The sequence below is a fragment of the Macrotis lagotis genome, chromosome 5 (genome assembly GCF_037893015.1).
Source record: "Macrotis lagotis isolate mMagLag1 chromosome 5, bilby.v1.9.chrom.fasta, whole genome shotgun sequence".
Lineage (NCBI taxonomy): Eukaryota > Metazoa > Chordata > Mammalia > Peramelemorphia > Peramelidae > Macrotis > Macrotis lagotis.
Window position 1 is genome coordinate 53,917,851 of NC_133662.1, and position 17,772 is coordinate 53,935,622.

The 17,772-nt window shown below is 37.9% G+C and overlaps 2 pseudogenes; both read left to right on the plus strand.

Moving 5' to 3' along the window:
• Positions 1-1,458: 1,458 nt before the first annotated feature.
• Positions 1,459-3,545, plus strand: LOC141489705 (ectonucleoside triphosphate diphosphohydrolase 4 pseudogene; annotated as a pseudogene).
• Positions 3,546-5,521: 1,976 nt separating this feature from the next.
• Positions 5,522-6,217, plus strand: LOC141489269 (DNA oxidative demethylase ALKBH2 pseudogene; annotated as a pseudogene).
• The last annotated feature ends 11,555 nt before the right edge of the window (positions 6,218-17,772 follow it).

The window sequence follows — 17,772 nt, forward strand, 5'->3', positions numbered from 1 at the left end:
TTTATTTCCATAAAACATTTTTAAATTTTAATATAACTGGAACTGTCTATTTTAAGTTGTGTCCTTTCTAGCCTTTGTTTGGCCATGAACTTTTTTTTCCTATTCTAAGTGTTTCATTTATTCCTTTCTCCTCTAAAGTGTTTATGATAATATCTTTTATATCCATTTGATATCTATAATCTATCTCTTTGAAATTCTTCTTATATAGTAAACAGGGATGATTGATATCTAATTACTTCCATGCTACTTTCTGATGCAATATTGAACCAATAATGAATATCATCTGGTTCCAGGCATTGTACCAGTTCTGAAATCAAATGATTATTATCATCCAGTCTACGTCTTGTTTTAATTGAATTTATTTATTTTTGAATTATATGCAAAGTTTATTTTCAACATTCATCCTTTTACAAACTTTTGAGTTCCACATTTGTCTATGACCTCTCATTCCCTTCCTTCTCCACATGCAAATAAACAATTTTATATAGGTTACACATGCTTAATTGTGTTCAATAAATTTTCATATTTGTATTGGTGTTAAAGAAGAATTAGAACAGACTGGGAAAACCATGAGGAAGAAAGAAAAAACAGCAGAAGTTATAAAAAAGTGAATATAATATGCTTTGCTCTGCATTCAGAATGCATAGTTTTTTCCTCTGAGTATTCATTCGGATCATTCAGGATTGTTCTTGATCACTGAACTGCTAAGAGGAGCTTCATCTGTCATAGCTGATCATCTCACAGTGTTGCTAGAAATATGCATAATGTTCTCTTCCTTCTGGCCATTTCACTCAATATCATATAAGTCTTCCATTCTTTTCTGAAATCAGACTATTCATAATTTCTTACAGAATAATAATACTGCATAACATTATTATACCATAACTTGCTTAGTCCTTCCCAAATTGATGGGCATGCCTTCAATTTCCAATTATTTGTCACAATGAAAGGAGTTGCTATAAATATTTTTATACTTGTGGGGTGTTCTTTCCGCCTTTCTATGATCTTTTGGGGATATAGACCCCAAATAGTATTGTTATTGCTGGATCAAAGTTTGAATGCCCTTTCATCATAGTTCCAAATTTCTCTCCAGAATAGTTGGATCAGTTCACAATTCCATCAATACTGTATAAGTGTCCCAGTTTTCCCATTTCCCATTTCCCTTTTCTCTCCAACATTGATCATTTTTCTCTTTTTGTAATTTAATCAATCTGTTAAGTGTGAGGTGAGGTGATAACTCTGCATTCTTTTAATTTGGATTTCTCTAATCAGTAATGACTTGGAGCATTTATCCATATGACGAACTTTACTTTCATCATCTGAAAACTATCTGTTTATATCTTTTGATCATTTCTCAATTAAAGAATACCAGTATTCTTATAAATTGAACTCAGTCTTTATATATTTTAGAAATGAGGCCCCGCTGCCCGCAAAGCCACCGGGGCCGAGATGCGCCGGGCCCGCCGCGCCCTGCGTCCGGGGACCCTGCCGGGGCGGCGCAGGCGGCGTGGGCCTGCAGGAACAGGAAGCCTTTGGCTCTTTGGATGCCCAACTGATTTTGTAACAGTGCATTGAAACGCCCGAGACCAAGAAGCTTGATTTGATTTCTCCAACTGATCATCTCAGCATGGGGAGGATCAGCGTTTCCTGACTCTTTCCTGCTTCCTGGCATTTTAGCATCTCCACATTGGGATGCCCTCGAATTCTGAACACCAACCTGCGTCAGATTGTGGTTGTTGGCATCTTGGCTGCTGCTGTTTCCTTGTTGTATTTCTCTGTCATCATAATTCCACATAAGTATGGACGATTGTCCCGGGATAAAAAGTTTCACAGGTATCTGGCCCGAGTGACAGACATTGAAGCTACTGACACCAACAACCCCCACATCAATTATGGTATCGTGGTGGCCTGTGGCAGCAGCGGATCTCGGATTTTCATCTATTGCTGGCCACGGCACAATGGCAATGCCCATGATCTGTTGGATATCAGACAAATGAGGGACAAAAAAACAAAAACCAGTAGTCATGAAAATAAAACCAGGCATATCAGAGTTTGCTACCTCACCAGAAAAAGTCAGTGATTATATTTCTCCACTTCTGAGTTTTGCTGCAGAGCATGTACCATGGGCAAAACACAAAGAGACCCCTCTCTATATCCTCTGTACAGCCGGAATGAGAATCCTTCCAGAAAGTCAGCAGAAAGCCATTTTGGAAGATCTTCTGACAGACGTGCCAGCACACTTTGATTTTCTGTTCTCTGACTCTCATGCTGAGGTGATTTCAGGGAAGCAGGAAGGTGTCTATGCTTGGATTGGCATTAACTTTGTCCTTGGGTGATTTGAGCACATTGAAGATGACGAGGCACTGGTGGAAGTGAATGTTCCTGGGAGTGAAAGCCAAGCAGCTATTGTCCGCAAAAGGACAGAGGGTATTTTGGACATGGACGGTGTGTCTACCCAGATAGCGTATGAAGTCCCCAAAAGTGTAAGCTTTGCCTCCTCACAGCAGGAAGAAGTAGCCAAAAACTTACTTGCTGAATTTAACCTGGGCTGTGATGTTCATCCAACTGAGCATGTGTACAGAGTGTATGTTGCCACATTCCTTGGCTTTGGTGGCAATGCAGCCCGGCAGAGGTATGAAGACAGCATGTTTGCCAACACAATGCTAAAGAACAGACTCCTGAATCAACAGACAGGTCTAACTTCTGATTCTCCATATCTGGACCCTTGCCTGCCCTTAGACATTCAGGATGAAATTCAGCAGAATGGGCAAACGATGTACCTCCGAGGAACAGGGGACTTCACCCTGTGCCGGAAGACTCTCCAGCCTTTCATGGACAAAACCAACGAGACCCAGACTTCCCTCAATGGAGTCTATCAGCCTCCAGTTCATTTTCAGAACAGTGAATTCTATGGCTTTTCAGAATTCTACTATTGCACTGAGGATGTGTTAAGAATGGGAGGAGATTACAATGCTGCTAAATTTATGAAAGCTGCCAAGGATTATTGTGCCACAAAGTGGTCCATCTTGCGAGAACGCTTCGACCAGGGTCTGTATGCCTCTCATGCCGACCTCCATAGACTAAAGTATCAGTGCTTTAAATCGGCCTGGATGTATGAGGTGTTTCACAGGGGATTCTCGTTTCCAGTTAATTATAGCAATTTAAAGACGGCCTTGCAGGTCTATGACAACGAAGTGCAGTGGACCCTGGGAGCCATCCTCTTCAGAACCCGGTTTTTACCTTTGAGAGACATTCAGCAGGAGAACTTCCAGGCCAGCCATGCACACTGGCGAGGCTTCTCCTTCGTCTACAACCACTACCTTTTCTCTGCCTGCTTCTTAGTCGTCCTCTTATCCATCCTGCTCTATTTGCTGCGCCTGCGGCAGATTCACCTGCGCATGCTGTGGAGTAGCTCAGCAGCCTCCCTCTGGATGGAGGAAGGCCTTGATCCCCAGAAGATGGCAGGAGCCTTGTGAGCCAGGGCACGAGGGCCGGGGAGACTCGGAAAAGAAAAAGCCATTTTTGGCCTCAGGGGTTCTTCTCATTTCTCCCTTTTTTTTTCTTCCTGATGTGGTCCCTTCAAATAACAACGAAACCATTTTTCAAAAAAAAAAAGAAAAAGAAATGAGTCCTTGGTCAAAAAGAATAGCTGTGAAAATTGTTTCCCAATTTTCTGCATTTCTTCTAATTTTGATTGCAATGGTTTTATTTGTGCAAAATCTTTTTAATTTAATATATTTAAAATCATCCATTTTGCAATTTTTAATGTCTTTTTAATCTTGATTGCATTGGGGTTTTCTGTGCAAAAACCTTTTAATTTAATATAGTCAAAATTACTTGCTTTTCAGTTTATTATATTCTGTATCTGTGCTTTTGTTCATAAACTTCTCCCCATTCCAAAAATCTGAGATAGATCATTGCTTATTCTCCTAATTGGCTTATGCTATCATTCTTTGTCAAAATCTTGTACCTATTTTGTCATTATCTTCATATAGGGTGTGAGGTGTTAGTCTAAAACTAGTTTTTGCCATACTATTTTCCAGTTCTCCCAGTAGTTTTTGTTAGTTTCTTGTCCTAGAAGTTAAAGTCTTTGAGTTTATGAAATATTAAATTATCATAATCACTGATTACTATTTCTTTTGTACCTAATCTATTCCATTAATCCCCTTTTCTTTGCCTTAGCTAGTACCAGATAGTTTTACTGACAACAGTTTTATAATAAAGTTTTAGCTCTATTAAAACTAGACCACATTTCTTTTCATTTATTCATTAATTCTCTTGATATTCTTGAACTCTAGATGAATTTTGTTACTATTTTAACTAGGTCAATACAGTAATTTTTGGTAGTTCAATTGCTATGGCAGTTTAATTTAGGTGGAATTGTCATTTTAGCTAGACCTATCCATTAACAATGGTTCTTTTCCATATTGTTTAAGTCTAACTATTTCTGTGAAAAGTTTTTTGTAATTGTTTTCATATAGTTTCTGGATTTGTCTTTGGAGGTAGATTATCACCTATTTTATGTTGTCCACAGGTATTTTAAAAAGAATTTCTCTTTCTATATTTTGCTACTAGGCTTTGTTGGTGATATATAGAAATGCTGATAATTTATGTGTTTATTTTATATTCTACAAATTTGCTAAAGTTGCCAATTGTTTCAAGTAGTTATTAGTTGAATTTCTAAAGTTCTCCAAGTATACCATCATATCATCTGAAAGTTTTCTTCCTCATTGCCTAATCCAATTCCTTCAATTTCTTTTTCTTTTCTTATTGTTAGATATTTCTAATATAATACTGAATAAAAGTGATGATAATGGGCATCCTTGTTTTACCCTCAAACTTATTGGGAATTCCTCTAGTTTATTTCCATTAAATATAAAGCTGATTGATGATTTCAAATAAATACTGCTCAATATTTTAAAGAAAACTCCATTTATTTACATATTCTTTGAAATTTTTAATAAGAATGGGTACTAAATTTCATCAAAGGCATTTTCAGTATCTATTGAAATAATCACATGTTTTCTGCTAATTTTGTTATTGATATGATCAATGATACTGATTATTTTCCTAATATTGAAGCATCCCTGCAAACCTAGTAAAATCCTACATGATTATAATATATTATCCTAGTGATAATTTGCTGTAATTATCTAAAATTTTATTCATAATTTTGGTATCAGTATTCATTAGGGAGATTGGCCTACGATTTTATTTTTCTATTTTGGTTATTCCTGGTTTAGGAACCATGTTGATGTCATAAATGTAATATGACAGTATTCTACATTTTTTTCAAATAGTTTGAATAAAATTGGAATTAACTGCTCTTTCAATGTCTGGTAGAATTTACTTGCAAGTTCTTCTGGGCCTGGGGATTTTTTTCTTTATAGAAGTTTGAATAAGAAAATGAAGTTTTCGGGGGAAACCGAGGCAGCCACGGCCGGCAAAGGTCCCCTGCCCCCGTCACGTGCCCAGCTGACCCCTGACCGGCCCCTCTCGCCTCCCCCCTCGGCCGCGGCCCATGGACTGGGTCGTGGTGCGGCGGGCAGCGGCGGCGGGGGTGGCAGAGGCGCGGCCCCTGCGCCAGGCGGGTGAGGCGGGCGGCGGCTGGCACGAGGTGCGGGCCCCGCAGCTGGCCTGAGACTACATCGTGCTGTTCGGCAGGGACGAGGCGGACGGGCTCCTCCGGGCACTGGAAAGACAAGTGGAGTACCTGGAGGGTGATCTTTCCAGAGTCCAAGTGTTTGGCAAATGGCACAAGATCCCAAGGAAGCAAGCCACGTACGGAGATCCTGGGTTAACCTACACCTTCTCAGGCCTTACCTTATCTCCAAAGCCTTGGATCCCAGTCCTGGAGCACATTCGAGACCGTGTGACCAGCGTGACTGGACATACCTTCAATTTTGTGCTTGTTAACAGATATAAAGATGGCTATGATCACATCGGTGAGCACCGGGATGATGAGAGTGAGCTGGTTCCCCGAAGCCCCATCACCTCTGTCTCCTTTGGAGCCTGCCAGGACTTTGTCTTTCGACATCGAGATTCCTGAGGGAAAGTGCCCTTTCGGCGTGTGGAGGTGGTGAAGCTTCAGCTGTCCCATGGGAGTTTACTAATGATGAACTACCCAACCAATGTGCACTGGTATCACAGTCTCCCCATCAGAAAAAGGATTCTGGCTCCACGGATCAATCTGACATTTCTGTTTTCTAAGAGATAAATACTTGTCCTAACTCTCATTAAGCCTCGTTTTTTGGTACAGAAAAATCCAATTTTCTTCTGATTCTGTGTCAAGGAGGGGCAGGTTGGACAAAAGGCCAATAGTCACATGCAGTGAAACTTTAAAGAGGAAATAGAGCATGTTAATTTATTAAAGGACTGTCATTTTTCTTTGAAGTGAAACAGGAAGCTGCAAACCCATTGCCAATTTACCTTTCCTAATAAATGATTCTTTATTGCCATAATCCACACAGCAGGTACAAAAAGAGCTGCTCCTAGCAGATCCACAAAACTAGGGGTTTGTATTGTAAACCACTCATTTAATTTAAATTTTTGTCATGAAGAACTGAATAATTTACCCTGGCCTCAAAATCCATCATCTAACGTTCATGTAATAATGCTAATAAATTAAGAGAATTTCAGCTTTTAAAAAAAAGAAAGAAAATGAAGTTTTCTTATAAGTAAGTTCTCTGGAGCCTGTATGAGGATGTGCCTTCCTCACGAATTTACCTCCTCCCCCCCTCCGGACATGCCATAGGTGATTTGGCCGCATTCCAAAGATTCCAAGAGCCAGCCACTCCTTGGAATACAGGTAGACTCAAGAGAACTGGCTATTCTCACAGTATTGACTTTATTCAAAGTAAAACCTTCTGGACCCCTATGGCATTTCCTTGAAGTCTTCAAAGTGGTAGACTTGTAGACTTTTCCCATATTTCTGTTAAAGGAACTCAGGAATCCCTCCCAACGAAATTAGCAACTAGCCTTCTTTGTTCTCCACTGATAAATACTCTGAGGCTTCAAGCATTGATGGGAATCTCACCCATGGAGAATTTTTTCTGCCTAGGACTTTCTTTCTTTCTCTCTTCCTTTCTTTCTCCCTTTCTCTCCCACTCAGAACTCAAAAGGCTGAAAAGAACACAGGATTCCCCCAGCCACAAACTGTTCAGAGTTGGTGCTCCCCCAAATTGGTGATGTTATCTTTATCTTTTTCTTCTACTTTGATCATAGTATTACTGACCCTTTGTCTGTAATGTATTAGTTGCTGAATTGGATGTTATTGTAATCAATCGATTCCTTGTGTTGTGTAATTAAAATACTTTCATTCTCAAGAGTGTCAGCAAGAGTGTCATTTACAGGAAGGAATCTGAACCTCATTTAAAATAACAATACATAAATTGGGGTAGACGGTAGGATTTGTTGTGCAAATGCTATTTAAGAAAAGTATAGAGACCCCCATCCCTGTCGAAATACCGGGATGGGAGGAACCCCCCTTTTCTTCTTTGGCAAAGGTTTGGGCTCAAAACACAGGCTGGTGTGAAGATTGGGGAAGCTGCTTTAGGGATGGAAAGCCTAGACAACTTACCAAATGCTTAAGTAAAATTACCATAGAAAAGGGGAAGAAGATAAATGGTATTTGCAGAAGGGGAGGGGCTCTTTTAACCATGGATGGAAGGTATGTCAGGCTTTGGACAAGAAGGAGGAAGAGAAAGTTCAAATGGAGAAAGAACTGATTGATTTACAGGGGTGAATATATATATATATATATGGAGAACTTAGGCAACTACACATATACTGATGGCAATAAATCGCAGTATAGGAGTGATGAACATGCTGCTGGTCAGCTTAATTATCGGTCTCTCATAAGGTTAATTAATTACTAACGTATATTTCTTTGTTCTGTTTTGTTTTGTTTTGAAACTGGGGCAAGACCTCTTTGATGGATGGCAATCCTAGCATATTTAAAAAAAGGAATGTCCATTAAAATTATAGGCTTGGGAGGAAAAGAAATTTAGGTAAAACAAGTTAAAATAGTGATGAAGGTAGGCCAATTACCCAAATAAGGAGTACTCAGTGATGATTGTTCTCTTTCTCCCAAAGTACATATTAGTACATTTTAAGGGAGATAGCTCTCAATTTACCTGATGAAAAATTATTCTTGAAAAAGTACAACAAGGGAATTAGGGACATTGAAAACATCTTGCCCAAGAATTTGTAAATAGAACTATGCCTATTTAGCTGCAAAAGTAAGGTTTTAAACAAATCATTAGATCTGGTCATGAACAGTATGTGTTAAAATAAAAGAAGAAGAAGAGGAGGGGTGAATGAATCTGAAATATGCTTAGATAGTATGTTGAAAGAAAATGCAAGCTGTGTAGTCTGAATCCTGGATTTAAGAACCTGTGAAGAGAATAATGAAAATGGTGCAAAGAAAAATGAGGAGGCACAGAGAAGGTTGAGTTCTTTTTAATTTATGAAAGTTAAAGCATGTAGAATGAAGGTATGAGTAAGTTTGACTTTGTATGAATAAGATATTGGTTTTTGAAGTTTTGAAACTTGATTTAAAATCAATGTAAAGTAGGAAAGAACATAGCTATAAATCAACTAATAAGTTATGGAATTTCTTCTGGGATTGGGCAACCCAGATTTGTACTAAATTGAGATGTGTTCTTGAAGATGATTGGAGAAATTAGAAAAAAATTTTATATTAGACTACTACCTGTGGGAGAGAACTATACTCCTTTTGAATGATTGCTAGCTGCATATTGGGCATTAGTAGAAACAGAACAGTTCCCTTTAAATCATGAAGCTTTGTTAAGCCCCCAAATAACTATTATGAGCTGGATAAATGGAGACTCTGATCTCTCATATGATAGGACATGCACAGAAGTCCAGTATAATTAAATGGAAATGGTACCTACAGAACAGAACTAAACCATGAGAATCTGGTGTCTTTCCCCTGCCTGAGAAAGTATTTGACTTAACCTCAGTGCAGTTTCCACTGACCACTCCCCCTTAAAAGGCAGTTTCACCACTCAAATGGAATCAAGAATTTGATGCCTTGAGTACTGAACAAAAGAAACACACTTCGTGAACTGATAGCTCTGCTAAATATTTAGGACAAATTAGGCATTGGAAGGCTGTAACAAATAATATTTTAGAAAGAACAGGAAAGCAGTCAGTGGACAAAACTGATGGCTGTATGTCAAGTATTGAAACAGGAGAAGGCGAAACAATGTCATTTTTTTTTTCAGACACCTGGGTAGTGGCAAATGGCCTGACCACTTAAATGACCATGTGACATGCAAAAAAAAAATTAGAATTTTTATGGGAAACAAGTTTGGGCTTATGAAATGTGGAAAGATAAATGTATTTGGGTCCAGTATACTAATGTCTCAGTCTTTCATGTAGATGCCCATGCCAGTATGGACACTCTGGAATGTGAGTATAATGCCCAAGCTGATGAACTCTTAAAAGTAGAAGAAAAATCCCTGCAAATGATGCCCCTGGAGAACAGGGATGATTTGAAGCTGGGAAAATGGATTCACATTACTGCAGGTCATCTTGGCGTTCTTGCCTCTAACAGGCTTCTGGCTTCTCATAGGCTTCTGGCTTTATAGGGAAGTGTGGACTTGGACTCCGGGAGCTCAATTAGCAAATTCAGGAATCTGGATCGGGTTGAGATGGAGAAAAGCCACTAAATCTATACAACAAGGAGATTTCATCTATCCTGCATACAGCGAATGTAATTGGACTATTGCTAATTGGTCTACTACTGATGCTAAATTTTGTAGAGCCCCATTACCTATGTCTGCCCTCCTAACAGGAACCTCTCCTATAACTATTTTTATCTCTTCATTGGTTAATATCTCATGTTGTATCACTCCTCTCCACTTTATGCTCCCAACATTACGGAATAAAGTAATAAGACAAAGATTGACTGAAAACTGTACTACATGGAATATAAATAACTCCACCCTTAGTATAACTATTCCCCTTAATAATCAATATTTTTTGTGCCAATGCTTCTGTAATAACCAATCGTGATGCTTCAGTACATTATTCATTATTATTGCCCAAAACACCACCTACAGATCATCCTGCATCTGTTGTTCATGTCCCAAAATCATGTATTAATGCCTCCATTGCTCAGCACAAAATTGTACTTCATTATAATGTGTCCTTTCCACCTTTATTGCCCTGTACTAGATTTAAAAGAGACTGGTATGACACCTTACTTGGTGGGGCAGGAACAGGTTTGGGTATAGTAAATTCTATAGATCTTGAGACCTTGGCCAGCAGACTGTGCAGTGCTGGGCGGGATGTATCTCAAGCTTTGACAATTAATGCTAATTGGTTGCCCACAATGATCCTGCCACACAAAAATACTTTAAAATACCAAGGCCAATTCTTACAAGTTTTAAATGATAGCATTCTAGCTAATATACGGTTTGATACTAATATAAGTGCCCTGTTTAATTGGACCAAATGTTCTTTGTAAAACATGTACACTTTAATACAAAAAAAAAGAATGCTCAAAGGTTATTACAAGAAGGAGATACTAACATTTGGGATGTAGCATTACCCTATATGGCATATTATTGAAAACAGATCAAGCCTGAATGAGCTCAGTGTACCTCCCTTTGGTGTAGTGGGACTGTAGTATATTATCAAGTTCATATATGGAAAATGATGTGTGAATTCCATGTGATTCCTTTTGTGTTACATGATTATTTTGCTTTACCACGTATAAGTAGTAACTATATAGATGAAGACAATGTAACTCATACTTTACAGGACTGTACTTTCACTAGCAAAGTAATCATGTGTGAGATGATGAATAGGCAGATGGAGCCCTGCCTTCTCTCACACTCCTCTTACCTTTGTGACTTAACTGTCTATCCTTTTTCTAACTTTTCAATGTTATATGCAGTATCTTCCCAACACATTTGTTTAACCTCTAATAATAGTACTGATTTAGCTTCTGTCTCTCAGAAACCTCCCTTTTCTGGATGTTTTACTAACATCTCTTTCTTACAGGGTGATGGCAGGGTGATGATTTTTACTTTTCCCCTGATACAGATGTTGTTAGAAATTTGACTTGGGTACCCAAATTGTTACCTCTTCCCCATAATTCTTTATCTCTACAACCTTTGATTGCTATTCTTAATCAATCCCATGTTCTGAAGAAACTATTAGAGTCCAACCAGCATGCTTTGAATCAACATCGAATGCAGACTCACATAGTTGCAGGACATTTAGTCGAGGCCTCTTATTTAGTAACTTCTGATACTAATCACCATTGGCATGATTTCCTGTTTAAATCAGCAACTGCTACTAGATAGTTTAACAGTTTAGCTATTCCTATATTGTTGTTAATGATTTTCTTGTTATTATTATGCATTTGTAATTTTTATAAATAAATTTGTAATAAGTTTACTCCTATAGTCCCATCCTCATACATTTCTCGTGACCTTAAGACCAAATGAATAAGAAAATGAAGTTTTCTTATAAGTAAGTTCTCTTGAGCCTGTAAGAGGATGTGCGTTCCTCATGAATTTACCTCCCCCCTCCTCCGGACATGCCATAGGCTATTTGGCCTCATTCCAAAGATTCCAGGAGCCAGCCAGTCCTTGGAATACAGGTAGTACTCAGGAGAACTAACTATTCTCACAGTATTGACTTTATTCAAAGTAAAACCTTCTGGCCCCATATGGCATTTCCTTGAAGACTTCAAACTGGTAGACTTGTAGACTTTTCCCATATTTCTGTTAAAGGAACTCAGGAATTCCTCCCAACTAAATTAGCAACTAGCCTTTTTTGTTCTCCACTGATAAATACTCTGAGGCTCCAAGCATTGATGGGAATCTCACCCATGGAGAATTTTTTCTGCCTGGGACTTTCTCTCTCTCTCTCTCTCTCTCTCTCTCTCTCTCTCTCTCTCTCTCTCTCTCTCTCTTTCTCTCTTTCTTTCTCCCTTTCTCTCCCACTCAGGATTCAAAAGGCTGAAAAGAACAAGGGATTCCCCCAGCCACGGAATGTTCAGAGTTGGTGCTCCCCCAAATTGGTGATGTTATCTTTATCTTTTTCTTCTCCTTTGATCATAGTATTACTAACCCTTTGTCTTTAATGTATTAGTTGCTGTATTGGATGTTATTGTAATCAATCTATTCCTTGTGTTGTGTAATTAAAATACTTTCATTCTCAAGAGTGTCAGCAAGAGTGTTATTTGCGGGAATGAATCCAAAACTCATTTAAAATAACAATACAAAGTTATTGAATCCTTCAATATCATTTTTACTCTAGTTAATCTAAGCAATTTATCTGTATTTTTTTGCTTCTAATGTGTTTTTATAAACAACATATTGTTCAATTCTAGTTTTTAATTCAGTCTGCTACCTACTTCTGTCTTATGGAACAGTTGCTTCCTTTCACATTCATAGTTATGATTACTAATTTAGCATTTACCTTCATCCTTTCTTCCCCATATTTATATTTTTCACCCTCCTTTTCCTTCATTCTTCCTCACCAGAGTTTTGCTTTTGACTGCTGCCTCCCTCAATCTCCCTTCCCTTTTATCAACTCACTTCCCTTATCTTCTTTCTTTCCCCTTTTCTTCCTTTCCTTTTCCCATCCCTTTTCTCAGTCCCTTCTTCCCTTTTCTTTCCTCTTCCTCTCCTCCCTTGCTTACTTGTAGAGGAAGATAAATTTCTAATTTCATCTGGGAATGTATGCTATTACCTCTTTTATTAAAATCTACTGAGAGTAAGATTTACTCAGTATTCACACCCACCTTTACTTCCCTCCACTATTTTAAGTCCTTTATCCATCCTCATGTGTCATCTTACGTGTGTCCTTCATGTGCCCTTTAAGTCCTCTAATGTCTTTGTCTTCTTTCCCCAGCCTAATCCTTTCTTATTTTCATTTTCTAATTGTTTTGTAGATGTCTTGTACCCATTCCCTCTATTAAAAGTATACTCCTTTCAATTATCCTGATAGACAATTTTCAAGAGCCATAAGCATCATTAGATCATAATCAATTTATATTCACATGATCTTAAAAGACAATCCCTTCTACTGTCTCAATATAAATACCATCCTCGAGAGCTAATAGTTTGATAATATCAAAGTCAATTTGTACCCACACCCTTTATTGAGTATGCTCCTTACAACTGTCATAATAGAAAAACAGTTCTAAAGAGTTTTCAGTATTGCCTTTCCATGTAGTCATGTTAGACAGTTCAGACTTATTGATTAACATTTTCCCCCTCTCTGTTTACATTTTTATGCATTTGTTGAGTCTTGTATTTTAAAAATAAATTTTCTATTTGGTTCTTGGCCTTTTTAACAGGTAAGTTTGAAAGTTCTCTATTTTCTTGAGAATTCATCTTTTCCCCCTGAAAGTATATGCTGGGGGCGGCTAAGTGGCATAGTGGATAAAGCACCGGCCCTGGAGTCAGGAGTACCTGGGTTCAAATCTGGTCTCAGACACTTAATAATTACCTAGCTGTGTGGCCTTGGACACGCTACTCAATCCCGTTTGTCTTGCAAAAACCTAAAAAAAAAAAAGTATATGCTGAATTTTCCTTGGGAGTCTTGGTTGTAATCCAAGCTGCTTTGTCTTTCAGAATATCATATTCCAGATAATAAGACCCTTTAATGTTGAAGTTGATAAGTCCTGTAATTCTGATTGTTGCCTTTGTTTGTTGTGTTTAAATTACTTCTTCAATGTAGTTGATTTTTCTTTTACCTAAGAATTCTGAAATTTGACTATAATATTCTATGGAATTTTTTCATTTGGGGATTCCATTCTGAGGGTAATCAATGAATTCTTTCAGGGATTATTTTTTCTTCTTGTTATGGAATATTAGAACAGTTTTCCTGTGATAATTTCCTGCATGATATTACGCAGGCTCTTTTTCTGACTGTGTCTTTCAGGTAGGTCAATAATTCATAAATTATCTCTTTCAGATCTATTTTTTAAATTTGTTGTTTTTTTCCAATAGGTACTTTTTATTTTCTTCTATTTTTTCAGTCCCTCGGGGTTTTTTGGTGGACTCTTGGTATCTTAAAGTGTCATTCATTTACATTTCTCCAATTCTAGTTTTTAAGATTTTATTTTCCTCAATTAACCTTTGTATTTCCTTTTCCCAGTTGGTCAATTTTACTTTTATAGGAGTTTATTTCTTTTTTTATTTAGTCATTTTACTTTTATATTCTTTAGTCAATTTTTCCCTTTTTGAGCTCTTCCTAGAGGTCTTTTTGGATTTGAGACCAATTCATAAAACCTTTTGAGGCTTCACATGTAGTCATTTTTTTTCATTATTTTCTTCTTCTGAGATGGCGTTTTTATCATAAATGGTTTGGTTTTTGTTGTTGTTGCTGTTGCTGTTTTGTTGCTGTTCATTTTAATAGTTGAACTCTACCTCAATTTTTTTATGCTGGAAGCCAGGAGTCCAGTTCTTGACTTTTCAGTGTTCATGGTTTGTTTCCTGTGAAAGGGTAACCCTATGCCACACCAGCATTTGGAGGCTCAAATATTTCTCTCTGAGCTGAAGTTGTTACCTTCACTGCTGGCCTACTTAACCAGGTACTGAGATATGCCAGGACCCCAGCTCTGGCAGGACCTAGGATGTGCTGTGATGTGGATAGGAATCTCTCACTGGCTTCTAGCTCTCCTACTTATACTAGGCTAAACTCCCCTTTTATCCAGTTGGAACAGACCTTTTCCTGAAATTCTTCCAAGTTATCTCGCTGAAAATTTATTTTAATTCTTTTAATGGATTTTGTCACTTTAGGAACTGTTTAGAGGCTTTTTTTCCAAACTTGTTTCAGAAAAACTCTAAAAGAGTCCTAGTTTTGTACCAATATCTTGTCTCCTCCCTGGAAGGCCCCCAGCCTACATCTTTTCCACAAGATTAAGTTGAACAGCTTTATTACTGTTACAATCTAGGCAAGCTATATCTATATTATTCTACATATCCACCATTTTTAAAATCTTGTCAAAAAATTAAGCTCTATCTACCATTCTTTCTGAAGCCATGATAGCTCTTCTTATTTCTAATGACACATTTAAAAATATATAAGAAACTTGTGGGGGTGGGGTGGGATGGGGAGTAAGGAGGATTCTGGAATGATGGCAGAGTAAGTCATAAAGCAAAGGTTTCCACATTTACTCCACAAGACAAAACAGTGATAAAAATGTAAAGTAGAAAAAAATAAACAACTAGTTGAGTCAATGATCCTCCTTGGACAATTGAAGAAGAACCCCTCTCCCCAACCCACCCAAAAAAAGACTCCAGGGATATAGTTTGGTCTAGGTGAAGTGCAAATATATCTAAAATAACTCTACTGAAATAACAAACAGCAAGCCCTGGGGGCAGCTGGGGAGGTGGGGGGGGGTCGCCTCAGGCTCCTTCACAGGAATTCTTATGTCACAAAGTGGGAAGGAGGGGGAAATCATTTATCTGAACAAGGCAAGCCTGAAGAAACCTTTGATGCAAAAGAATGACAGACCCAGCTGTGCTGACAGTGCTGCAAAGAAACAATGCTATCCCAGAACTGGGATTGAAGGTGAACAGGATTCAGTATTAGTACTGTGACTGCAGAAGCAGTGAGGCAGGGACAATACTAACTGTAACACTCAGACAAGAGTTGAGTTCTCAGTTTCAATTCCAGACCTGAGGGGAGAAATGAAAGTTATAGTTACTAGAGAATCTTCAGATAGCAATATCATTTCCGATATACTATAACTGGGAGCCATAACTTTCACTTGAAGGGGAATAGAAGACCAAAGTTGGGCCCTGGAAAAAATATTAAGAAAATAACAGTAAGAAGGACCTGAGGTCAGAGGCCCCTTCCTCCATACTTCAGAATTAGAGGTGACTGCAATAAAAGCTACTAAAAGCAAAAACAAAATAAAAGTGAGTAAACAAAGAAGAAAGAACCAGGCAGTTACTGTGAAGATAGAGAAATCTTAGATGTATCTTCAGAGGAGTATATTGAAGTAAAAATAAAAAACCTCTCCTACTTTAAAAAATAGCAGCACATGATCATATGCTCCAAAACAACTCTTGGAAGAACTTTTAAAAAGACTTTAAAAATCAAATAACTGATTGAGGAAAAATTAGAAAAGAAATAACAATTCAAGAAAACCAAAAAAAAAAAAATTGTGAAAAGAAAGTCAACCAAATGGAAATAGAGATTCAGATATTAAGGAAGAAAACAACTCCATGAAAACTAGAACTGGTGAAGAGGAAATAAATGGCATTATTAGATACCAAAAAACAAATAATAAAACAAAATAAAAAGACTGAAAACATAGAAGAATGTGAAACATTTTATATGAAAAACAGCTGATCTGAATAGATCAAAAAAAGAAAATATAAAAATCATACAAGATCTCATCAAAAAAGGAATCTTGATACAATAATACAAGAAATAATCTTCCCCATCAGAACTAAGCAAATCAAAATAAAAAAATAAAAAAGTTAAGAAAGCAAATGGATTTTGCCCCTCCTCGACCTATTCTTGAGGTCAGTGGTTTTGCTGATGAAGTATTTTACATTTTCTTCTATTTTTTTCTATTTTTTGAATTTGTTTAACAGGGTCTTGCTGTCTCATGAAGTAATTTGTTTCTGCAGACTCCATTTATTTTTAGAGAGCAGTTTTCTTCATTAACCTTTTGCAAGTCCTTTTCCAATTTGTCAATTCTACTTTTGAGAGAGTTTCCATTTGACCAATTGAGGTTTTGAGAGAGTTATTTTCTTTTTGCATTTTCCCAGTTCATGATCTGAGAAATTTATTTTCATATTATATTTGTCCGATTGAAGATCTGACAGATTTAGTCTCATTTTGTATTTTACCTGTTTTATTTTTCTAATGATTTGTTTTCTTGTTGTAAGGAATTAATTGTCTCTCCAAAATTTTCCAGTTGATTTTTAAACTTATTTTTAAACTTATTCCTTATTTCTTCAAGGAAGTTTTTGTGTGCTGTAGACCAGATCATATTCTTCTCAGAAGTTCTTGGACTCTCTGAGTTAGGGTCTTTTCCTTCCAAGAATTTTTCTATGGATCCTCCTTTCTGCTAACCTTTCTTCATTTTGCTGAGACCTTGAGTTGGGGAGAGGCTGGTTCACAGGGGTTTGGTGTTCGGAATCCTAGAGGCTTTACTCAATGAGTGCAATTTCTCTGGCTGGCCAGTAGGAGGTTCTGGTTGCTTTTTCTGAAGTGTCTGTGTCCTTGATTGAGACCTATTCCCTTAAGCTGAAGGAGCAATTGAAGCTGTTGTATACTTTTGCCTTCAATCATTGGTGGAATTTAATCTGGGGTGAGTTCTTCCCTCTCCCTGTTGTCAGCTGGGCTATTTCTTCTGCTATCACACCTGTGCCTGAGGCAGAAGTAATCTGTAATTGTAGTCTGTTTGTTCTGGGAAGAGGCCTCAGCTGCAATGGAGGCGTGGACTCAGAGTTCCTCAGACCTGAGGAGCCCAGGAATGGTGTCTGCAGTTCTTCTGCACTGGAGCTCTTCCCCTAGCCCTGTCGGCCAGCTCCAGAGTTTCAGTGCCTGCACAAGTGTCTCTGCTCTCTAGTTGACTCTAGCCCCCAATGCTGATCAAACAGATCAGTCTCTGGGCCCTGGGGCTCCCTTGCTACAATTCAGCCACTAATCTGGCTGATCTGGGGGTGATCCACCCTCTGCCCCCGGACTCACCTGCTCTGACTCACCCAACACTGTGGAAGATAAATCCTGAGGTAGATGTTCTTTATCCTGGCTTTT